Source organism: Protopterus annectens, chromosome 1.part0 (assembly GCF_019279795.1).
Source record: "Protopterus annectens isolate FY-2018-M chromosome 1.part0, PAN1.0, whole genome shotgun sequence".
In the NCBI taxonomy this organism is placed as follows: Eukaryota; Metazoa; Chordata; order Ceratodontiformes; family Protopteridae; genus Protopterus; species Protopterus annectens.
The window spans coordinates 441,299,947-441,324,039 of NC_056725.1; positions in this window are offsets into that span (position 1 = coordinate 441,299,947).

The following is a 24,093-nucleotide window of genomic DNA, read 5'->3' on the forward strand; positions in this document are numbered from 1 at the left end:
AACCCCTGACAATTATGTACTGCGTTCACAGTTAGATGCAGTTATTGGATGCACCACATGGGTTTCCTGTTACTATAGTTAACATATCAATTTGGGTGACATCTGCAACAGGGATATGGTAGCTACATGGTAGGTGACGTACATGTGCCTGTCAGCATGAACAGGTGCCAGCGTCAACACAGTCAAACTCTCACAGGGACACACACACATTGACACACTTGGCAGGGCTAAGGGTACAGCACATCAGTAGTGAGATTGCCACAAAACATCACTGTGCAGGTACCACATGCACCACATGGGTCATACTGAGTTGGTATGGGAAAAGGGTATGAGGAGGTGTCTGACATCTGACAGCATGCTTTTGTATGCGCATAGGGGTTGTAGTGAGTGTGGCTGTGAACATACGCACCACACAACACACAGACAAACACACAGGGTGCCAGTACTGACATGCATGGGTGCATGTCTGTGCAGGTGTGTGGTGGTCGACTGTGGCAGCATGCTATACAAGGGTAGGCGATGGGTATACCTTGACATCAGGCCACATGACAATGGTCTGCATTGTGTCTCAAGGCTGTAGTTTCTGCTCTTGCCCACACAGATGTGTATTTTATCCCCATCCAGTCACTTCGGTGACTATTGTGTGTGGCCAGTGCTGTGCATCTCTTGCAATGTATGTATTCCTTACCCCATGACATGGACTGTGTCTGGGATGTGCACACCTCCCACATGCATGTACAGTGACATGTGGATCTGTACCTGGGGTGTCTGGCCCATGTTGTGCACACAGATTACCATCATATGTGCCAGTCTTGCCCCCTGTGGCAGGGACCGGTAATGGGCAGCAGGTTTACCTGCACCTATATTGATGGCATGCTGACAGCATTCCCTGGTGTCAGTGGCAACTGTCCATACAGGGCATGCTGTCAGGCATGGTATGTCCATTGTGGGACATGTGATGGCACCACAGGTGGTGCAGGTGTACTGTCAGCATGTGCATGCATATTGGACAGATGGACAGGGGACATGCCCTCTGTAGCCCACTGATATCACTCCATGGTTACTATCAGTGGCCAATATGCAGTGTACTACCCACATATTGGCTGTTGCCTAGGCATGTCTGTGTGTATGAGACATGTGTTGAGAGTGTGCTCCAGGTAATAGTGGGGTTGCTAAATGTGATTGTCTGGCCTTGATGTCACATGTATGGGCATGGCTTTGCACCCCACCCTTTTAGCTATTTCACATCTGGTATTGTGTGTGTGTGTGTGTGTGTATGGTGGACATTGTGCTATATAGTAGGGCTGCCATATAAGACTTATGCAAAGCCCACTTTACATTGGCCACAGGTGTCACACACTCAAAACCACCTCTACACAGGATACGAGATACGAACAAACACACACAATGTCTGAGAGTAGAACCCCCCCCCCCAACTAGGTTATTACACCTCAGCACTACACAGTTATAGTACGTGCCAAGCACATTACTGAAGTACTTCTTCCCCAAGGGTATATTCCACAATGAATGACATCAGCAGGATTGCCAAAGTAGGCCATTTGAAATGTACTGTGGGTGACTACCCTAAAATACATTGCTTCCTACACAGACAGTGAGACACACACAAAACATCCATGACTGATATGTGTGGATATAGTACCCCTGATAGAGGTCTATACCACACTGCAGCATGGAGCTGTTATAGGATGCACCACTGTGATTACAAGGGAACTCTTTCCCCAAAGCTATTTTTCACAAAGAATGACATCAGCTGGATTGCCAAAGTGGGCCATGTGAAATGTACTGCATGTGACTAGCCTATAATGCATTGCTCCATATACAGACATGGAAACACACAAAACATCCAAAACTGCCATGGGTGGGGATGGAGTCCTGACACAGTTCTAAATCTCACTCCAGTGGTACGCAGTTACAGGACATGCTACAGTGATTACTGGGCAACTACCTTCCCAGAGGTGTATTCCTAAGTGGGTGACATCAGCAGGCTTGCCAAAGTCAAGTATAGGAATTGTAATTCATGTGGCTACACTAAAATGCATTGTTCTCTACACAGACAGGCAGACACACACACTAACACACACATGCACAGTTGCCACATCTGGGGTTAGAACACCTACCTAGCTATTTTATCACTCTATAGCAGTACTCAGTTATGGGACGCGCTACTGTGAATACTGGGCTACAACCTTCCCGGAAGTGTATTTCTAGGTGGGTGACATCAGCAGGCTTGCCAAAGTCGAGTATAGGAATTGTAATTCATGTGGCTACACTAAAATGCATTGCTCTCTACATGTACAGAGACAGACAGATACACTAACACACATACAGTTGTCACATCTGGGGTTAGTACACCTACCTAGCTACTTTATCACTCTAAAACAGTACGCAGTTACGGGATGTGCTACGGTGATAACTGGACTACCACCTTCCCGGAGGTATATTTCTAGGTGGGGAACATCAGCAGGCTTGCCAAAGTCGAGTATAGGAATTGTAATTTGTGTGGCTACACTAAAATGCATTGTTCTCTACACAGACAGACACACACACACACACACAGTTGCCACATCTGGGGTTAGAACACCTACTTAGCTACTGTATCACTCTTCAGCAGTACGCAGTTATGGGACATGCTATGGTGATTACTAGGCAGCAATCTTCCCAGAGGTGTATTTCTAGGTGGGTGATATCAGCAGGCTTGCCAGAGTCGAGTATAGGAATTATAATTCATGTGGCTTTACTAAAATGTATTGCTCTCTACACAGACAGAGACAGACAGACACACACACACAGTTGCCACATCTGGGGTTAGAACACCTACCTAGCTACTTTATCACTCTACAGCAGTGCACAGTTATGGGACATGCTATGGTCATTACTGGGCTACAACTTTCCCGAAGGTGTATTTCTAGGTGGGTGACATCAGCAGCCTTGCCAAAGTTGAGTATGGGAGTTGTAAGGAGTGTGGCTAACAAAATGCATTGCTCTCTGCAGACAGACACACACACACACACCACACAACACACACACACACACACACACACACACACACACACACTTGCCAGTCTGGGGTTAGAACACCTACCTAGCTACTTTATCACACTACAGCAGTATGCAGTTATGGACCTGCAAAGATTACTGGGCTCACATTTCCCAAGGGTGTATTTCAAAGTGGATGACCTCAGCGGATTTGTCATAGTAGGGCTATGGGGAGGGTAGTGTGTGTGCATGGGCCATAACCCATTCATCTAAGGTTGACACACACATGTGGCACAGGTTATAGTCCAAGTACTGTATACAGCTGCTAGATGACTACTTCCTTGTACAGTCATGTTGCACAGCTAGCACTTGCACCACATAGTCTGTAATGCTGACAGATACCTGGCTAATGTCTACAGTGAGTGACATCTGAGCATCATGTGGTTGTAGTCATTTGGCTGTGTGCTGGGTGGGACAAGCCTCATAATGGTTGGCTCTTGTCACAATCTCCTCCACACATATATGTACATGTATGTTTGGCTTATTATAGTGTATTGCCTTGGATATATGCTTGTATTCCTATCCACTGTGTGTGCAAAGCATGGTGGTGCATACTGAGGAGTGTTTGCACTAACATCTGTGAATGCCAGATATGTCTGGTCCACTGTTGTTTGCAGACAAGGGCTTCTTTGATTACGTGTGTGAGCATGCCCAGTATAACCTTTCAGTTTGTTGTTGACTGACATTGCCTTCATTTCTCTGTGTGTGAGCATGCCCAGCATGCCCTTCTGTATAGAATGTGGGATCAATATAGGTAGTTTGTACTCCAGTGCAGACCTTGTGTTGTACACCTGCAGGTAGAAAGGTGTTTCTGCTGGGTATCCTCGATCATTTGGCAATATGGGGACAAACTGTGCAGGGGATAGTGTGTACTGTAGGTGATTGTGTCTGTGCTGCTTCAGCTGCATGGTATGCTGTTAGCAGAGATATTCAGACATGTGTACTGTTATACACAGTGATGTTGTCTGTCTCCATGTACTGCCAGGTGGACATTCTTGCTCCTGATGCTGTCTTGGGGACAAGGGGTGACTGCAGCTGTGTCTGGTATTGTGGGCGAACTTACCCTCATTATTCATAGTAAGGATTATGCCATGTACTGGAGCTGTAGACACCTGCTGCTAGGTCTGTGTATCAGTTCCAGCACCTTGGTAGCGTGCACAGCGGTCCCATGCTTGCAGCCACCCGTTGACAAGACAGTCTGGAAGCATCTTGTAAGTGGCAATGCCTCACAGCTGGCCACGAATTTGCAAGAGTTTACCAGAAAAGCGAGGGGCAATGGGTCAGGACATTAACCCTATCATGAATTATGCGGGCAGAGTGTGTAGCCCACCCATTTTCATGTGTTTGCAGCCAGGGATAGAGTGGGTACACACAGCTTGGTGTCAGACCCTGCATTCCATCCTACCATGTACACACCCACCTCTGTTATTCTAACCTCTTCCAGACATTATGCATCGTTCTCCTGATACTTTCCTAAAGAATTATTACCCCATCACAGGTGTGTGTTAGTGTTGGTCCACAGTTCATGCAGTGGGACATGGTGGACATGTTACTGTGGTTTTGTCCACATGGCCTTGCATATGGCTTATGTGGAGTGTGTTATGTTATTGGGTGTCCATGACTTCACATGCATTGGCAGTATGTGTGTGAGACACAGGCTTTTGTAGGCCTGTGGGGCATTAGAGTGTTGCTGCAGCGCATGTGGCAGGCCGTTGCATTCTGTCAGGCCTACAGTTTTTATACCATCAGAGTATATTCCCTGGGGTGACAGGAGTAGGTGTGATAGGTGTTCATGCAAGTAGCTATCAGTCTTGTTCAGGTGGTGTGGATGCTGGCAGGGTGCTTTATGTACAGCTAGGGACGCGCACCTGCTGGGACACCTGCACTGCATGCTGCTTTCTTCCACTATTGCCATGTACATGAGGGGGTCATACTGTACCCATTCCCACAGCAGGGATACTTGGCCAGAGGTGCACCTGTGGAGTGGTGATTGTGTGAGCTGCATGCATGTATTACTTCATCAGACAGTACTTGCATCTAACACACAGATATGCATGTGGGAGCATTTTCCTGGTATGCTGGCATGTGCAGGTACACCAGCTGTTTCCCAATACCTCCTTTGTGATCTGCAGGTGTTGGGATGGACATCATGGGGTATCCCTTACTACAGGTCAGTTGCTGCTTGTGATGCATAGCTGTATGTATACAATTCCAAGGGTGTCTCATATTTCCACAGTGATACAATGCATACTTTGCTTAATAATAAGAATTACTTTCCCTGTGCACTGCTTGTATATCTAGCCAACAGCCATGCCATGTCAGTCTTTCAGATGGTGACGCCTTACCACCATATACATTTACATTGGCTTACTGCTGGCAGGTGTGAGGTACATACTGGTGGGGATTGGCCTTGGCAGCACTGCGGTTGTGAGGGCTTGTCCCTGTCATCAGCAGTACTGGGCTATAGCCTGGAGTCTTACTTCGACATGCATACATACTGACCACTCTCACACAGTAATATAGCATACACCATCCTACACCACACACACAGACCTGCATATTGTGCACATGCTACAACCTACCCTGCTACCTTGGGGTACCTCTGGAGCATCTCTGCTCCAGTCGTATTATACTACTCATGCATATTTACTACATTTCTACAGGACTGAAAGGACAAACCTGACTGTTACTACATTTTCTGCACTGGGTGGGGGTAGGGGCACACCAGCACACTGTATGTGCGAGTCAGAGTCATCATTCCTGGGACCCTACTATGTCCAGTGCATGTGCTATGCATTGCCCCTCTTGCCAAGGCCAGGGCATGCTGGGCATGCCTCCTTCTGCCTACTGGGGGCAGGCTCAGGTTCTTCCTCCTCTGGGTCACTCAATGCCCTCTGTCTGAACCTTGGCATTGAGTGTGAGGGTCTGTGTGGCCCTGCCCATGCTGTTCCTGCCACAGCTGTTTCTGCAGGATCATACTGTGTAGTATTGCACATGCCATAACAATTTGGGTACATGTAGCTGGTGCATACTGCAAGGCTCCACCGGATATGTCCAGACACCAGAACCGTGACCTGAGCATCCCAAACACATGCTGTATTATATGTCACAGAATGCATTGCGTGCGCCCTCGATATGTAGCATTGTTGTTCAGGTATTAATGTGCATTTTCTGATGGGTGTCATCAGCCAAGACTAAGTCGATTACCAGCATCTCCCACTGGCTGACCATAGGGGATGTCCCCAATGGCAAATCTCTGGTACAGCTTCCGTCAGATGCCATATGTGGGAATTGTCATGGCTTCAGGGCAGCCAGCACACACATTTCATTATAATGCCCTGGGCATCATGCGACCTGGCAGTTGATGGAGAGGATGCCCCTGTATGAAGTTGATGTAGGCCCTACCCCTGCTCACCAGGTGAGTGCGTTGATGTATATGTGCATGCAATCTATAGCACCACTATCCCAGGAGTATTCTGCTGTTGGTGGAAGAGATGAATTTGCTGGTCAACATCTCACGGGTGTTGAGGAAATATACCTGCTCACTGGCATGTGCTGACATGGCATACAGAGAGCTAATTGGAATACTCTGGATGCTGATGCCTGTGAGATCTATGTTATCCCCAGTTGTGCTTTTGGAGTACCTGTGGCTGTATACCTAGGCCTACACATACCTTGGTATCCACTGGGATGGGCTCCCCTCGTTCGGTTTGGTGTATTATCCCAGAGTGTAGCCAGCACAGCTCAACTACTGCTGTAGAATTATCTGTCCACCTATAGTGCTGGACTATCTCAGCTCCAATGTAACCCTGATAGGTTACCCTGGGTCGCAATACACTCTTCTCCGTCTCCTCCCTGTAGGTGTTCAGCAGCATGCATCCACCACCTCAGCCTCTGCACGCGCATATTTGATTTCTATATTTGCCTGCTGCAGCCCTTCTCATTTTGTAGGTTTTGTTTCTTAAAATTTCAGCTTGTATACACCACTGTGGTGTAAATTGTAGGAAACACCAGTAAGGGAAAGGTGTTTTGCTTAGTTTATATAGCAGTGTTCTGGGCTGCAGGCTGCTGCCTGTGTAATCGTCTGCTTCAGATGCATTTCCTGCCAGATATACTAGTTCTCGCAGTGCCTTCCTACTGCTGATTTCCTTACGTTACCATTCTGTTTGGACCCGGGGCCAATACCCGCGGCAGTACCGGATATTTTCTGCTGTTTCCTGATTTACCTTCTTTTTTCTTCCTGTAAATCCTGTTGCGGCGGCGCACACCCAGCTTACAGTTTGTAAAGAGTGCTGGAGCAGGTTTAGACACACCCCATAGCAGCTGTGCTAAGCTGGGAGCATACAAATCCACCCAGTGCTCGATCGCTACAGTATACCTGACACACCCGCATGATGTCACCTACCTCCTAGTCCGACTCAACTATTATACTCTTACTCTGTTGGGACCTACCTCACATGCTGTAGAAACCGTGATTTAAGCGCCACTGCCTATGCTTCAACTTAGCGTGATCGGCCGAACATATAATAAAAGTTGCATTTTGGCCTTGTAATTTTGCATTGTTTGCGAAATGCCAATGGTCTTATCTTGGCCATTGGCATCGTCCTCAATGATATACAGCCTTTATTTGACTGTCATGTCCCGTTTTGGATTTTGCAGTACGCATACTTTCGATTTACTAGCAGTACATTTTACTATGTCGCCTTCAGTCCTGCATGCCCTGATTCACCATAGCTTCCTGGAAGGCACTTACACCTCATTTGCATGTTTTTCACCTACAAATGGGGTAATTTGCATACAGGGGCTGGGAACATGCAGCACTAGTGCTAAAACACTCCGCACATCAAGCGAGCGTAATAGGTGGATGGCTCAGCACCACTGCATATTATAACATTACACCCCTTACACTGATCATACATGCCATACAACCTTTTGAGAATTCAGGGGATTATATTAGCAAGTAAAACTATTTAGAAAGTTATCTAAAAAGAATATTTGAGCACAAAAGCGCCTTAGCTACTGTGAAGAGAAATATGTAATGCTTTTAGCTAGACATGCTTTAGTATGTGACAATTTCAAAAAAATTTTCCATTTTGTGCCAGTTCAACTGAGATAAAAAGTTCGAGTCATAATGTAATACTCAAATGTAAAAAGAAACAGAAGGAGCAGATCAGGTTGGCCTTCTGACAAGCCACCCTGTCTGAATGATCATATTAATTTAAAATGTTTTCCTTTAATTAACAGGTATACAATAATGGTACTTTTTGCCTTACTAAGTTCAAGTTTTATATTTAACATTTTTTGTTGTATTGTTAGTTGTTTTTTAAATAGCTTTGGAGCATGGTGAGTGTATTAATGACAAATTTCTTCTTTGGTTTTACACACACACACAGTTGCCACATCTGGGGTTAGAACACCTACTTAGCTACTGTATCACTCTTCAGCAGTACGCAGTTATGGGACATGCTATGGTGATTACTAGGCGCAATCTTCCCAGAGGTGTATTTCTAGGTGGGTGATATCAGCAGGCTTGCCAGAGTCGAGTATAGGAATTATAATTCATGTGGCTTTACTAAAATGTATTGCTCTCTACACAGACAGAGACAGACAGACACACACACACACAGTTGCCACATCTGGGGTTAGAACACCTACCTAGCTACTTTATCACTCTACAGCAGTGCACAGTTATGGGACATGCTATGGTCATTACTGGGCTACAACTTTCCCGAAGGTGTATTTCTAGGTGGGTGACATCAGCAGCCTTGCCAAAGTTGAGTATGGGAGTTGTAAGGAGTGTGGCTAACAAAAAATGCATTGCTCTCCTCGCAGACAGACACACACACTAACACACACACACACACACACACACACACACACACACACACACACACACACACACACTTGCCACGTCTGGGGTTAGAACACCTACCTAGCTACTTTATCACACTACAGCAGTATGCAGTTACTGGACGCACTGCAAAGATTACTGGGCTACACATTTCCCAAGGGTGTATTTCAAAGTGGATGACCTCAGCGGGTTTGTCATAGTAGGGCTATGGGGAGGGCAGTGTGTGTGTGCATGGGCCATAACCCATTCATCTACAGGTTGACACACTACATGTGGGCACACGCAAGGTTATAGTCCAAAGATACGTGTATACAGCTGCTAGATGACTACTTCCTTGTACAGTCATGTTGCACAGCTAGCACTTGCACCACATAGTCTGTAATGCTGAAAGATACCGCTCGCTAATGTCTACAGTGAGTGCCATCTGAGCATCATGTGGTTGTAGTCATTTGGCTGTGTGCTGGGTGGGACAAGCCTCATAATGGTTGGCTTCTTGTCACAATCACTCTCTCCCACACATATATTTACATGTATGTTTGGTTTATTATAGTGTATTGCCCTTGGATATATGCTTGTATTCCTATCCACTGTGTGTGCAAAGCATGGGTGGTGCATACTGAGGAGTGTTTGCACTAACATCTGTGAATGCCAGATATGTCTGGTCCACTGTTGTTTGCAGACAAGGGCTTTCTTTGATTACGTGTGTGAGCATGCCCAGTATAACCTTTCAGTTTGTTGTTGACTGACATTGCCTTCATTTCTCTGTGTGTGAGCATGCCCAGCATGCCCTTCTGTATAGAATGTGGGGATCAATAGTAGGTAGTTTGTACTCCAGTGCAGGCCTATGTGTTGTACACCTGCAGGTAGAAAGGTGTTTCTGCTGGGTATCCGTCGATCATTTGGCAATATGGGAGCAAACTGTGCAGGGGATAGTGTGTACTGTAGGTGATTGTGTCTGTGCTGCTTCAGCTGCATGGTATCGCTGTTAGCAGAGATATTCAGACATGTGTACTGTTATACACAGTGATGTTTCTGTCTCCATGTACTGCCAGGTGGACATTCTTGCTCACAGTGCTGTCTTGGGGGAAAGGGTGACTGCAGCTGTGTCTGATATTGTGGGCAGACACCTACGTATTCATGGTAAGTTATGCCATACTGGAGGGGGAGCTTCAGACACCTGCTGCTAGGTCTGTGTATCCAGTTCAGCACCTTGGTAGCGTGCTGGCAGGGATCCCATACTTGTACACCCATTAACAAGACAGTCTGGGCTTATCTTGCTGTGGCAATGCCTCACAGCTGTACAGATTTGCAGAGGTTTACCAGAGGCAGGGGCAATGGGTCAGGACATTAACCCTATCATGGTGTACGGGCAAGTGTGTAGCCACCCATTTATGTGTTTGCAGCCAGGGATAGAGTGGGTACACAGCTTGGTGTCAGACCCTGCACATTCCATCCTACCCATGTACCCACACCCCCCTCTGTTATTCTAACCTCTTCCAGTCATTATGCATACGTTCTCTGATACTTTCCCTAAGGGTATTACCCCATCACAGGTGTGTGTTAGTGTTGGTCCACAGTTCATGCAGTGGGACATGGTGGACATGTTACTGTGGTTTGTCCACATGGCCTTGCATATGGCTTATGTGGAGTGTGTTATGTTGTTATTTGGGTGTCTATGACTTCACATGCATTGGCAGTATGTGTGAGACACAGGCTTTGGCAGAGGCCTGTGGGGCATTAGGTGTTGCTGCAGGCCACATGTGGCAGGCCGTTGCATTCTGTCAGGCCTACAGTTGCATACCATCAGACAGTATATTCCCCTGGGGTGACAGGGTAGGTGTGATAGGTGTTCATGCAAATTGCTTCTATCAGTCTTGTTCAGGTGGTGTGGATGCTGGCAGGGTGCTATGTACAGCTAGGAACACACCTGCATAGGACACTTGCACTGCATGCTGCATTCTTCCACTATTGCCATGTACATGAGGGGGCATACTGTACCCATTCCCCACAGCAGGGATATGGCCAGAGAGGTACCTGTGGGTGGTGATTGTGTGAGCTGCGTGCATGTGTGCTATGGACAGTACTTGCATCTACCACACAGATATGCATGGGGTATTCCTGGTATGCTGGCATATGCAGGTACACCAGCTGTTTCTCAATACCTCCTTTGTGATCTGCAGGTGTTCGGATGGACATCATCGGTATCCCTTACTACAGGTCCAGTTGCTGTGATGCATAGCTGTATGTACAATTCCAAGGGTGTCTCTATTTCACAGTGATACAATGTATACTGTATGTCTGGGGTACTTTCCCCTGTGCACTGCTTGTATATCTAGCCCAACAGCCATGCCATGTCATTCTTTCAGATGGTGACACATATTACCACCATACATTTACATTGGCTTACTGCTAGCAGGTGATATACTGGTGGGGATTGGCCTTGGCACTGCAGTTGTGAGGGCTTGTCCCTGTCATCAGCAGTACTGGGCTATGGCCACCAGGTCTTACTTCGACATGCATACATACTGACCACTCTCACACAATATGTAACGCACACCATCCTACCACACACAGACCTGCATATTGTGCACATGCTACAACCTACCCTGCTACCTTGGGTACCTCTGGGCATCTCTGCTCCAGTCGTATTATACCTACTCATGCATGTTACTACATTTCTACACAGGACTGGGGGGACAAACCTGACTGTTACTACATTTCTGCACTGGAGTGGGGTAGGGGCACACCTGACTCTTTTTACATGTCTACATGGGAGTGGGGGGCACACCTATCTGTCATTACTTTGCTACATAGCAATGGGGGGCACAAGTGACACTTGTACACATTTGCTGTGACTGTACTTGTATGTCATGTACTCCATTTCATTCTGTATTGCTAACTATCATGCTGTCTAGAGGCACACCAGTGTACTACAGATCATGACTTTGGTTGCCCTACATATTATTGTCTGATATCCTACCCTTCAGAACTGACATCCCACTGCCTCCCCTGCTGTGGTCTGTCTGTGTAGGCCTGGGGGTGGGGTTAACCCTAGCCATCATTCTGGGGCCATGGCACAGGCCCTGTTTTGCTTTGTGTCCACCTGTCCTGCTGGCCGCGACTGTTGCTGGGTATGTGAACCATCCTGACTGGCATGTGCGGGTCATATGGACACACATTTTGCACAGCACATTTCCTGCAGTTGCTTCTGTCTCGCTGTGTAGTACTGGCTACTATGGTGACTCCAGACACATGTCAGGGTGCCACTATGAGTGTCTACTGTCTGCTGCCGTAACATTCAGCCACCCAATTCCCTTGCATGCTCACATCCATACCAGAGCTACAGGTGATAATACATTCTACTCCATTTGGCAATTGGTAGGTTGACTGACTTACCTTGTGGTTCCACCAGACTTGCGGATGGTGCTGGAGGGCTGCCTATTTCAGATGCACATAGTACACTTCCTATACATGGTTGAGCACAGGTGATGTCATGTTTGGCATCCCTTTTACTGTATGAGCGAGTCAGAGAGAGAGGTGTCATTCCCTGGGACCCTACTATGTCAGTGCATGTGCTATGCATTGCCTCTTTGCCAAGGCCAGGGCATACTGGGCATGCCTCCTTCTGCCTACTGAGGCAGGCTCAGGTTCTTCCTCTTCTGGGTCACTCTGTGCCTGCGCAGACCTTGGCATTGGTGGGGGTCTGTGTGGCCCTGCCCCATGCTGTTCCTGCCACAGCTGTTTCTGCAGGATCATACTGTGTAGTATCGCACATGCCATAACAATTTGGGTACATGTATCTGGTGCATACTGCAAGGCTCCACCGGATATGTCCAGTCACCGGAACCGTGACCTGAGCATCCCAAACACATGCTCTATTATATGTCTGGCCTGTGCGTGTGCCTCATTATGGCATTGTTGTTCAGGTGTGTGTGCATTTCTGATGGGTGTCATCAGCCAAGACTCCAGTGAGTACCCAGCATCTCCCACTAGCTGACCATAGGGGATGTCCCCAATGGCAAATCTCTTGTACAGCTGCATCAGATGCCATATGTGGGAATTGTCATAGCTTCCAGGGCAGCCAGCACACACATTCATTATAATGCCCTGGGCATCACATACGACCTGGCAGTTGATGGAGAGGATGCCCCTGTGGTTGATGTAGGCCCTACCCTGCTCACCAGGTGGTGCGTTGATGTATATGTGCATGCAATCTATAGCACCCACTATCCCAGGGTATTCTGCTATTTGGTGGAAGAGATGAATTTTGCTGGTCAACATCTCACGGGTGTTGAGGAAATATACCTGCTCACTGGCATGTGCTGACATGGCATACAGAAACTGGTGGAATACTCTGGATGCTGATGCCTGTGAGATCCCCATGTTATCCCCAGTTGTGCTTTTGGAGGTACCTGTGGCTAGTATACCTAGGCCTACACATACCTTGGTATCCACTGGGATGGGCTCCCCTCGTTCGGTTTGGTGTGTCAGGTGTGGCCGGCACAGCTCAACTACTTGCTGTAGGAGGTATCTGTCCACCCTATAGTGCTGGACTATCTCCAGCTCAATGTAACCCCTGGTAGGTTACCCTGGGTCTGTACACTCTTCTCCGTCTCCTCCCTGTGGGGTGTTCAGCAGCATGCACATCTTCACCACCCTCAGCCTCTTGCACATGTTGTTCTATGTTGCCTGCTGCAGCCCTTCTCATTTTGTAGGTTTGTTTCTTAAAATTTCCCCGCTTGTATACACCACTGGTGTAGAGTGTGGGAAACACCAGTGGGGAAGGTGTTTGCTTAGTTTATAATAATGTTCTGGGCTGGGCTGCTGCCTGTGTAATCGTCTGCTTCAGATACATTTCACCTGCCAAATATACTAGTTCTCCTTGAATACCTTCCTACTGCTGATTTCCCTTACCATTACCATTCTGTTTGGACCCGGGGCCATGCTACACAAACAGAGTACTCGGATGTGCACACTGCTGCTGTTTCCTGATTTACCTTCTTTTTTCTTCCTGTAAATCCTGTTGTGCGGCACGCACACCCGCTTACAGTTTGTAAAGAGTGCTGGGCAGGTTTAGACACACCCCCTAGCTTGGCTGTGCTAAGCTGGGAGCATACCCAAGCCACAGTGCTCCAATCTGCTTACAGTATGTCTGACACACCCACGCATGATGTCACCTACCTCCTAGTCTTGCACTCAACTATTCATACTCTTACTCTGTTGGGACCTACCTCACATGCTGTAGAAAACCGTGATTGCGCGCCACTGCCCTATGCTTCAACAGCCGTGATCGGCGAACATATAATAAAAGTTGCATTTTGTACAGTTTGCATTGTTTGCAATGCCAATGGTCTTATACTTAGCCATTGGCATGCATCCTCAATGATATGCAGCCTTTATTTGGAGCTGTCATGTCCCCGTTTTGGATTTTGCAGTACTGTACTCGGTTACTAACCGAGTACATTTCTGCATATTACACTAGTCCTGCACGCCCTGATTCCTGCTTCCTGAATGGCAGATTTACCTCATTTGCATGTTTTTCACCTACAAATGGGGTAATTTGCATACAGGGGCTGGGAACATGCAGCACTAGTGCTAGAGCACTCACGCACATCAAACGAGCATGTACGTGGATCGCTCAGCCACCATATTGCCAACATTACCCCTTACACTGATCATGCATGCCATGCAACCTTTTGAGAATTCAGGGGATTATATTAGTAAAACTATTAGAAAGTTATCTAAAAGAATATTTGAGCACAACGCAGCTATAATGAAGAGAAATAATAATAATGCTTTAGCTAGACATGCTTTAGTATGTGACAATTTCAAAAAAATTAAATTTTTTTGTACTTGATTCAACTGAGATAAAAAGTTCAAAGGAATCTATAATGTAATACTCAAATGTAAAGAAACAGAAGGGCAGATCAGGTTGGCTTCTGACAAGCCACCCTGTCTGAATGATCATATTAATTTAAAATGTTTTCCTTTAATTAACAGATTGTAATAATGGTACTTTTTTGTCTTACTAAGTTCAAGTTTTATATTTTAACATTTTTGTTGTATTGTTAGTTGTTTTTTTAAATAGCTTTAGACATAGTCAATTAATATTAATGACAAATTTCATTCTTTGGTTTTAATTGGTTTGGCCAGTCTACATAGTGTACGGCGGGCTTTTTTAAACCAGATAATTTTTTCAATTAAAGTTTTCTGATGAAGTTCCATTGAACAAGAAAGGAACAAAAGTGCTAAAAACAGTTACTGCAGTCTCTTTGTTAGTTCATTTCCTGACTTTGTTAAGTTATTACTTTATTGATTTTCTTACATATCATGTGCTTGCCTCATCCTGTCCGAACACCTTGCATGGGACTGAACATTGCAAGCCCTCTCTTCTGCAGCTGTGGTAAGAGAAAGAACCCATTGTACATACCAGTTTTGCACAGATTCATCTTGTATATTTATAAATTACTAGAAAACATACTTACATATATGTGGAGTGCACCCAATCCTGTGCTTCTCGGATCCAGATATCCAAGCTTCCCCTCTTCCTTCAATACAGGTCATCATAATGGTGATGCCATAGCTCACCAGTGTGGGGGAAACCAGTTTCACTTGTCAGGTCCCTGGTCAAACTATCTCAGGCCTCAGACTTACACTCTGAGCTCTGGTAGTTGTCCTACAGCAGCCAGGGTCCATAGCATTCTACCAGGAGTCCAATGAAAACCCTGGACTCCTGCACACCCCACCTTTGTGCCCTAAATCACACACTTTCCCCCATGAAAGCAGTCATACCCACAGTCAAGGTCAGGCTGCAAGGAATAATGTGAAATTCTCACCTATTGGACTTTAAATAGGCTGCATTCCTGGCCTTGCAAATCATACTGTCACTTTTAAAAATGCTCCGCGTCGCTTAGCATCGCACAAACTCGCACAACCCATTTTAATTAAAGCTTAGCAACATGCAAACAGGAAAAGACTGTTGACCATGTTTAAGTGATGCTTAGCATCGAGCACCTTTTCTAAATGTAACAATTATTTAATTTAAAGTCAACTGATGCTTTAATCACCTGACACATTTTCACAGCACTTTATATAAAAGATATTCTTGGTCAGGGCTGAAACCCGGGACCTACTACATTGTAGGTCATGACTCAACCTATCTAGCCACTGAGGTAATAAAGGGAACTCATAATATCGTAAGATATACTGTGAAAATGGCTGTAAGCATAGCTCAGCATTGCTGCATAGGTCTGGGTGCTGCTAAGCACCACAGACCTACACCAAGTAAATCGATCTGGTTTCTATTTTAACTGTCTAGTGTATGTTTAATGCATAAGTACGCAGTGCTCAGCATAACTAAATAATGTGGTGCATCTTGCAAACAAGCACGTAAAAATAATAAAAAAATAAAAATTGAATGCATCCATTTTCTATTTTTAGATGTCTAGCTGATGTCTGATGTACAGGTGTGCAAAGCTAAGCATAGCTAAATAATATGCCGCATCAAGCAAACAAACACATAAACATAAAAAAAAATTATAATAAATTCAATTTACTGAAATAAATGTCTTGTACACCTTTTGGTCAAGGTTAACAGGCTGAAAAGTATGTGGGTGTGCCGTTAGTCTTACAAAGATTCAGTATCCATGTTGCTGTGACCTCCCTTAGGCACGCACCATAATTAATATATATGGCATGCTGCCAAGGGAGAATTGTGGCCATCTACATGGAGCATACATGGACTTTATTGAACCCTTTGGTTAATTTATTTATTTATCTTTTGTTTACCAGGTTAGTCCCAGTAGGCTAGAGACCTCTTTTCAACATGGTATTTATACTTGTAATGGGGAATTTATGCAGGATATCAAGATAATTTCTTCTGTTCCTTTTGTGAAATCCTTTGCATTCAATTGAGCTACAACAGACTGAAGAAGATGGGAACTCACTTTAACATTTCATATGAAGGATGTCATGTTTATAAATGGAGCACTACCACTGGAGTGTCAGCAATCCAGTCACCTGGAGTTAGAACAGAACTCACAGCTTCTTGGATTTCTGGTACTAAAGGTGAGCATGTTATCTGTAGTGCCACGGACATTGCATTACTTATTTAGGTCTTGTGAGCTGAGACATCACTGAGCCTTCTACTTGAAACATAGCACCCACTGCCTATTGCCCAACTGCTCATAGTAAGATTCACTCATGGATACCTTTCCTTTCCTGGGGCGATATATCTCTGATTAGCACATCATATTCTTTATATTGATAGCTTCATATCTGCTTGCTCATGTAACTGTGCCCTTAGCAATTCCTCAGAGTTTGCAGAGAAATGCTAATATTTGGCATGGAAAAATTTAAAATTCCAGGTGGCAATGGAATTTGAAATTAATTCCCCAAAACAACGACTTTTAATGGCCATTTTCTGTACCTAAATAATGAGCTTTGATCACCAGTAACTTGTTATATGGAGCAGGTAGTAAACTGATTAAACAAACTATTTTTATAGTGACCAGTATGGTGGACTCTTTCCTGCATAAAAACAGCAATGGCAATGGCATAGATGACATGGTAGAGGCAATTCTACCTTCAAAGGTAATGAAAAAATAACAGACTGAGCAGACAAAGAATTTCATAAGAGGAGACCAAGAACAACTCTGGGTAACTCTCAAAATTTGAAAAATGTTGTATTTAATTAGCTATACTACAATGACTTATGCTTTTTGTCTTTACACCTGCTAAAGTGCTATGCCAAAGTAAGTAAAGGTGTAAACACTGCTGGGAGAGCCATGTAGCCATTTTATAGTGACAGGATTAACCTGTTATTATATATGTTATATCAAAATTATATAGCTATGTGTATTCATAGGTTCATAGGTGTTTACTAGGCTAACAACCACAAGGGCCTTTCAAAGCCTAGCCATGCATCCTAAACCTCTGACAAGTTCTGATACCCTTGATAAGTGTAAGCATGGGCCTGGGAGATGAACCATTTACACGTTACCTGTATCCATTAGAGACATAGGAGCCAAACCAGGGATGCATTTCCAGTTTCCCATCCAATTGTCCAAGTTGCACTTGAATTGGGTTAGGGAGAAACTCTGCTTCACATGGATGGAGAGCCTGTTCCATAGACAGGGTAGTCTCTGGGATACATACCTATCTCTCCAGCAGGTCTGTATGCCAGGCATAGATCTTCCCTAAAAAGCCTGTAGGAGACAGAATACAGAGATAGGGCCTTGAGCAGTCTGCATAGGACATATTACTTACTCCTTGTATTCTTTTAGTGAGGAACCTCTGTGGAAATTCTAGTTGTTGGATATGTCTGGTTAGGTACATACCAAAGGGGGCATTGTACTCAATGATAGATCTGATGAATGCCGAATACACCAGAACAATGATTTCCTTGGACTTAGATGCCTTATCTTTGTTTATAAGTTGCACAACATAGAATGATTTCCTCACCACTGTAGACACATGATGATCAAAGGCTAGATTACTATTTATGTGTGTCCCTAAGTCCCTGACTACTGGGTCAACTCTAAGGGGTGTGCTGTCAATATGATAGTTACCAGAGGTGGATGACTTCCAAAGGATACTAGTATGCATTTCATGGCATTTAGTTTTAGTCCATGACTCTGACATCAGTTGTTTGTCTGTGTCAGTCCCTCCTGGAGAATATTTGTGTCAGTGTGAGATTCGATGACAGCTCCTAATTTTCAATCATCTGCAAATTTAGTCAGCCAGAGACTACTGACATTAGCCTTGAGTTCTGAGTAGTAAATGCCAAAAAGGAGCAGTCCAAGGACTGATCCCTGAGGGACTCCACTTGAGACTGGCCTCTTTGTATTGGTGGATTCCCCTGTTATAACTTCCTGGTTCCTGTCTGTGAGCCAGTTTGCTACCCACCGGATGACATGTGGGTTTGTACCTAACCTCTTAAGTTTGTCAACAATACCTGAGTGTTGTATTGTGTCAAATGCCTTGGCCAGGTCAAGGTAGGTAGTGTGAATGACTTTGCCCTCATCCATTGTATTGGTGACCTTCTCGAAGAAGTCCACCAGGTTGAGTAGGCATGATCTGCCCTTGATGAAACCAAATTGGGTTCATTGTCTGGAGGTTTACTATATCTATTGATCACCTCCATGATCATTTTTTGTATGACTTTACATATAAGACTAGTGAGAATCATGGGTCTGTAGTTCCCAGGGTCTGTATACCACTTATAATATGTTGTGTGATTTATCAAACAGTTAGGTCATGTATTGTTTATAATCTTGATTTATTATGCTGCAATCCTGTTTTATTAATATATCCAACATCAAAGCATATTGTGTAACCATATTCTGTATTAAAAATCTATTTTGTCTATTGTAAGTATTGACAATTTTTTTGCATGTGTTAATGATATTCACTTATTTGTCCATTTAGACAGCATTTGTTTTATATTTAGGTTCTTAGGCATTTTTGCCATGAAATTGTTTTTCATATTTTTTACTAATTATTTATTTACTTGTCTATATTCATTTATCAGTTTAGACAACATCTGTTTTATTTCTCCATTCCTTTGTATATTGCATTGAAATCATTTTTATAATTGTGGGAGTTTTTCTTCCCACATCCCTTATGAAGTATAAATAAAATATAAATGAGTATAGTTGGCTATACTAAAAATATACACACTTGATGCCATCATCTTCAGGTATGACACTGGATACATCCAGGAGCATCAAAGTAAAGTACTTTAAGGAAAAAGTTCTAAGCTAACTAGCAGATCAGTATATTCTACAAATAAGGCCCAGAATATTGACGTTCATTTACATCTTTTATACAAGTATTTTACTTCAAAACAGTTCATGACATCCGGCATCCACTCTAAAACTTGCCAGAGCTATCACATCATTTGAAAGACCCCTCTGTCTGATCTTCGTGAAAGGTCTGTCTGTTCCTTAATTTATAACATTTGTTTCAAATCTCAGTCAAATTCTCAGATGACATGGCAGTCAGAGGGTCATTTAAGGAATGGTTTACAAAGGTGGCAATTTCTCTCCCTGTGAATACTATATCTCTCTGACCTGACTTATCTATCTGACTTCAAATACATGCAGACAAGCAACTTCCTGAGCTCTTTAATAGTGTGGGCTGTTTATGCCAGCTAGCACAGATTTCATCCTTGCCAGGTGATACAGGCAGGTCTATCATGTCTTATTACTAAAATCCAATGAAATGCTGAAAAAATAACAACATTAGCAGTACTTGTTGAATAACTTAAGGTCTTTCAAACTGGTGAGCATGATCTGTTGCTCCTGAAAATGGGAATCCTAGGCCAGTTTGACATAGTTTGTTAGCTCACTTGGCGGCAATTTAAAATTGATGTCTATCAACATATAAGTACGGGTAGGTGCTAATTCAAAATGTCCAGCTAAAAATCATTGAAGGTATGATGCTATTGTTATTCCTTGGGGTACTTGTGACCTCTATGCGTCAAAACAATTTAACACCATACAGTTTAATTCCAGTGTCAATATCTAGTCATATTACCTGGAACTAACAAGGACATAGACTTCTTTTCATATAATAGTCCCTAACATAGCTATTAATGTCAGAGTAAATTTTGATTAGCTGCTGATAAATTTAGTGTCAGTCAGTTAAAAACAAGAAAAAACATATTTAGTTAATGCCTAAAAATAGAAAAAGAGAAATGAGTAAGTTGGGAACTTAGTCTGAGCCTGAAACAAATGCTACAAATTCAAATACTTCGGGATACCACGTAACCCAAATATTGGTTTAAAAAAATAATGTGAGTACAACAGTTATGAAGCTGAATATAAATGCTGAGAAATTATGCAATGAAACTAGGAATGCCTGTTTTTTTGTAACTGCTTTTTGTGATACAAAATGTGATCCAAGGAAGTTTCTGTTTCTTTGGTGTTGTGGCTTCCTGTGGTTGGAATAAAAAAGTTACACATAATGCAGTGAGACAGCCCCCATGCTCAAGGATATACAAAGCTTTGTTTTTACAGAACACATTTTTTGTTTCATATTCACAGAAAACATTTTTGAGTTTTTGTTTGAACTTGGGATTTAAACCTCTCACCTCATATTTACAATAAGAAATGAAGTGGTCATCATGTAACATAGCTACAACTGAGTCGTGGTCATCTGTAAAATATTTGTACAGACATGAGGCACATGGAACTGGCTTTTCTCAGAGATGTAGCAAAACAACCTGAGAATGAAACTGCTTGCATGCACACACACACACACACACACACACACACACACACACACACACACACACACACACACACACACACACACACACACACACACTTTCTTATGTGCTTGTGTCAGAAGCTATAATTTTGTAGGGCCCAGTTTTGACATTTAACCTAAAAGGAAATGGAAGTGCCAAGGGGTGAGACCAAATGTAGAAAGGGGGAACATGTCAAAGGATTCAGTCCTAGACGAATATCTACCAGTGTTGTAAAGTTCCAGGATTTCTCTTTGGCATATCAGCAACTAATGTGGTTCTTTTAACTAAAGCTATTTATCAGTTAGTCTAATTCTGTTTTGTGTGCAGATGCACTTTGAACAGGGCAGGGAACAGTGAATGAACTTTGAGGAAACCTTTTTATGGATGTTAAATGAAAAAGAGAACTCAGAGACATTTAAAGCTTATATTTTACATGTGCTTTTTCACATATCAAATGAATTTACAAGCTAGCAACTGTTACCTCAACTCATCTTCTAGTTAGACGTAAGCACGGCTAAACAAGGATGGTAGTTGGTATTTGTCTGAAGAGGACAGTTTAACATTTATTATTTGACTTTACTAGTACATGAGTGTACTTCTACTGTATATTTAATTATCAGTGTGGTTTGCATAATTTCAAGAAAAAATTTATTATTTAGTTTCAAAAGTTTGTGGATGGCTGATTTTTGATGCTTACATCATCATTTCGCAAATTAGTGAAATATAACCATTGCTATCTCTTCTGTGAAGTGAGACTGTTTTCTTACAGTTAGCAAACCTAGTAAGATACAACTGGATTATTTTAAGAGTAATACCTGTTTTAATTGACAGCTTTGAGTAACAGACTTATCTGGCTGGTGGTAGGGTGGACCCACAGAAGCATGACTTGATAATGGCAGTTGAAAGATAGTTTAGTCCCTTCTGAAAATAATTGTTTGTGTGCATCAACATGAAATACTGTGTGTCAATACATGCATACTGTATAAGGAATTGAACTGAGAGTGAAGTGAATGGAGTCCTAAGTAGCCAGTGGTCATAACTCTGTTATGTAGCCATACTATGTGAAGCTTATATGGGTATAACAGATATGGTTCATACATTAAGGCAGTGAAGTATTTTTGCCATATCATATTAAGGTTGTGCTTCACATATATCGGTGGCAGGGGTAGGATTTTGTAAATTGGTCTTAGCCTGCTACAAAACACATTTTTTATTATCAAAAGGCATATTATGTATCCTTATTGCAACCACAAGGTAAACATAGAACATTGCACAACATTTTTTTGTTGGAGTAAGTTAGAAAACAGGAAAATGCGATAAGAGATTGTGAAATGATATCAGGGACAGAGAAGACCAATGAAGTAAATATTGTGGGAAGAAATATCCAGGAAATTGTTATGGCTAGGCTTGTATAGGCACTAGGGCTGATAGCCTAGTATCAACCTATGAACCTATGAACCTATGAGGGTAAACCAAAGGGGATCCCACACAAAGCAACTACACTGTGTGCATTTGAAGTTCAGTCCAATGAATCTTGTGTCAACCATGCACAGCCTTATGTTCGGGGTGTGCAGATGAAAAGCAATCCATTACATTCCAAATAATGTCAAAGTGAAACCTGAACTGTGGAAATTGGAACTACCAATGATATTGCTGGAAACTAAAAGTTTGAAATAGCTTCATATGCAAGAAATGGAAAAAGAGTAAGAAGAAAGTGAGGGTAGGCAAGGATAAAGAAAAAGCAGGGAATTGGATAAAAGGGTGACTTCTGCCTAACCAGCAGGGGATAGCTATACAAAATAACTGCAGATAGGTATATAAGAAAACTCATGGGGATAGTCTAACCATTGCATCAAGTTTTACAGAGAAGGAGAAGCCACTGTTTCCAGCACATTTTAAGGTTCTAAGACTAGATGGTTCAAATATAGCCAAGTAAGGCATGCATGTTACAAATGTCTATGGCAATTGAGTGGGGTACATAAGCTAAACGAGGAAGCTAATAGAGGTGATACTATTGTAGTGGTGGGATGTTTTGAGACATCAGCTATTGCAGACAACCACAAGGATCTCTGCACTGTACTAGCTGTGAGAAAATAAACCACTGCTAAGAGGAATAGTGCATCAGTCATAGCTGTTGTTGAATCTCTAGTTGTTTGAAGGTTGCCTGAGCAGTCCACTCCATTGAGTGCCATGGGAGGGGCACCTTTCTGGGTACTATTGGACAGAATTTACTTTGACAAGGGAAAACAGTTTTCAGTGCTTGATAATATCCCTGGAGATATTTTAATATGAAATGATTTTGAAGATATATTAAATTGTGTACATGAATTTAGGAGCATGCATCCAGGCATGGAGAAATGCATCTGGGGAAGATACGGTGCATTTCTCACATTTTTGCAGGCATTTTTCACAACTTCAGTGTAGGCTGGTGATATGGCTACTTCAGGTGGTGTCTGCAAGCCTGAACCTGAACCACAGGTGCTAAAAGATGCATCACTTTCTTTTGAAGGTGATGGAGTATAATCACAAGGAAAGAGCTAAGGCCAGTGACACTCAAAGGCACCATATTACAGAATCTGAAATATTTAACCAAAGAAGTAACATATTGACATGGCCTGTAGGAAGCTGTGTGCCAGGCAATGGCTTATTTTACATAATGTGATCTCCTGAAGGGGAACAGGAGGGAAAAGTGGTGCATTATCCAGTAGTTACAAAGATTTATCATCAGGCACTTACAACCAGAGTCTATCACATCCCTTCTTTAGGTCATATGTGCATAAAGTGAACAAAAAAGGAGACTTATGCATAATTTTATTGACCAGCTATTGAAAGAAATGTGAGAATATATTTTGGGAGTTGTTTGTATTACCAAATGTTTTGCTAGGCAGAAGGCAAGCCCAAAGCTAAAATTATTTCAAAGGGTAGCCCTAGA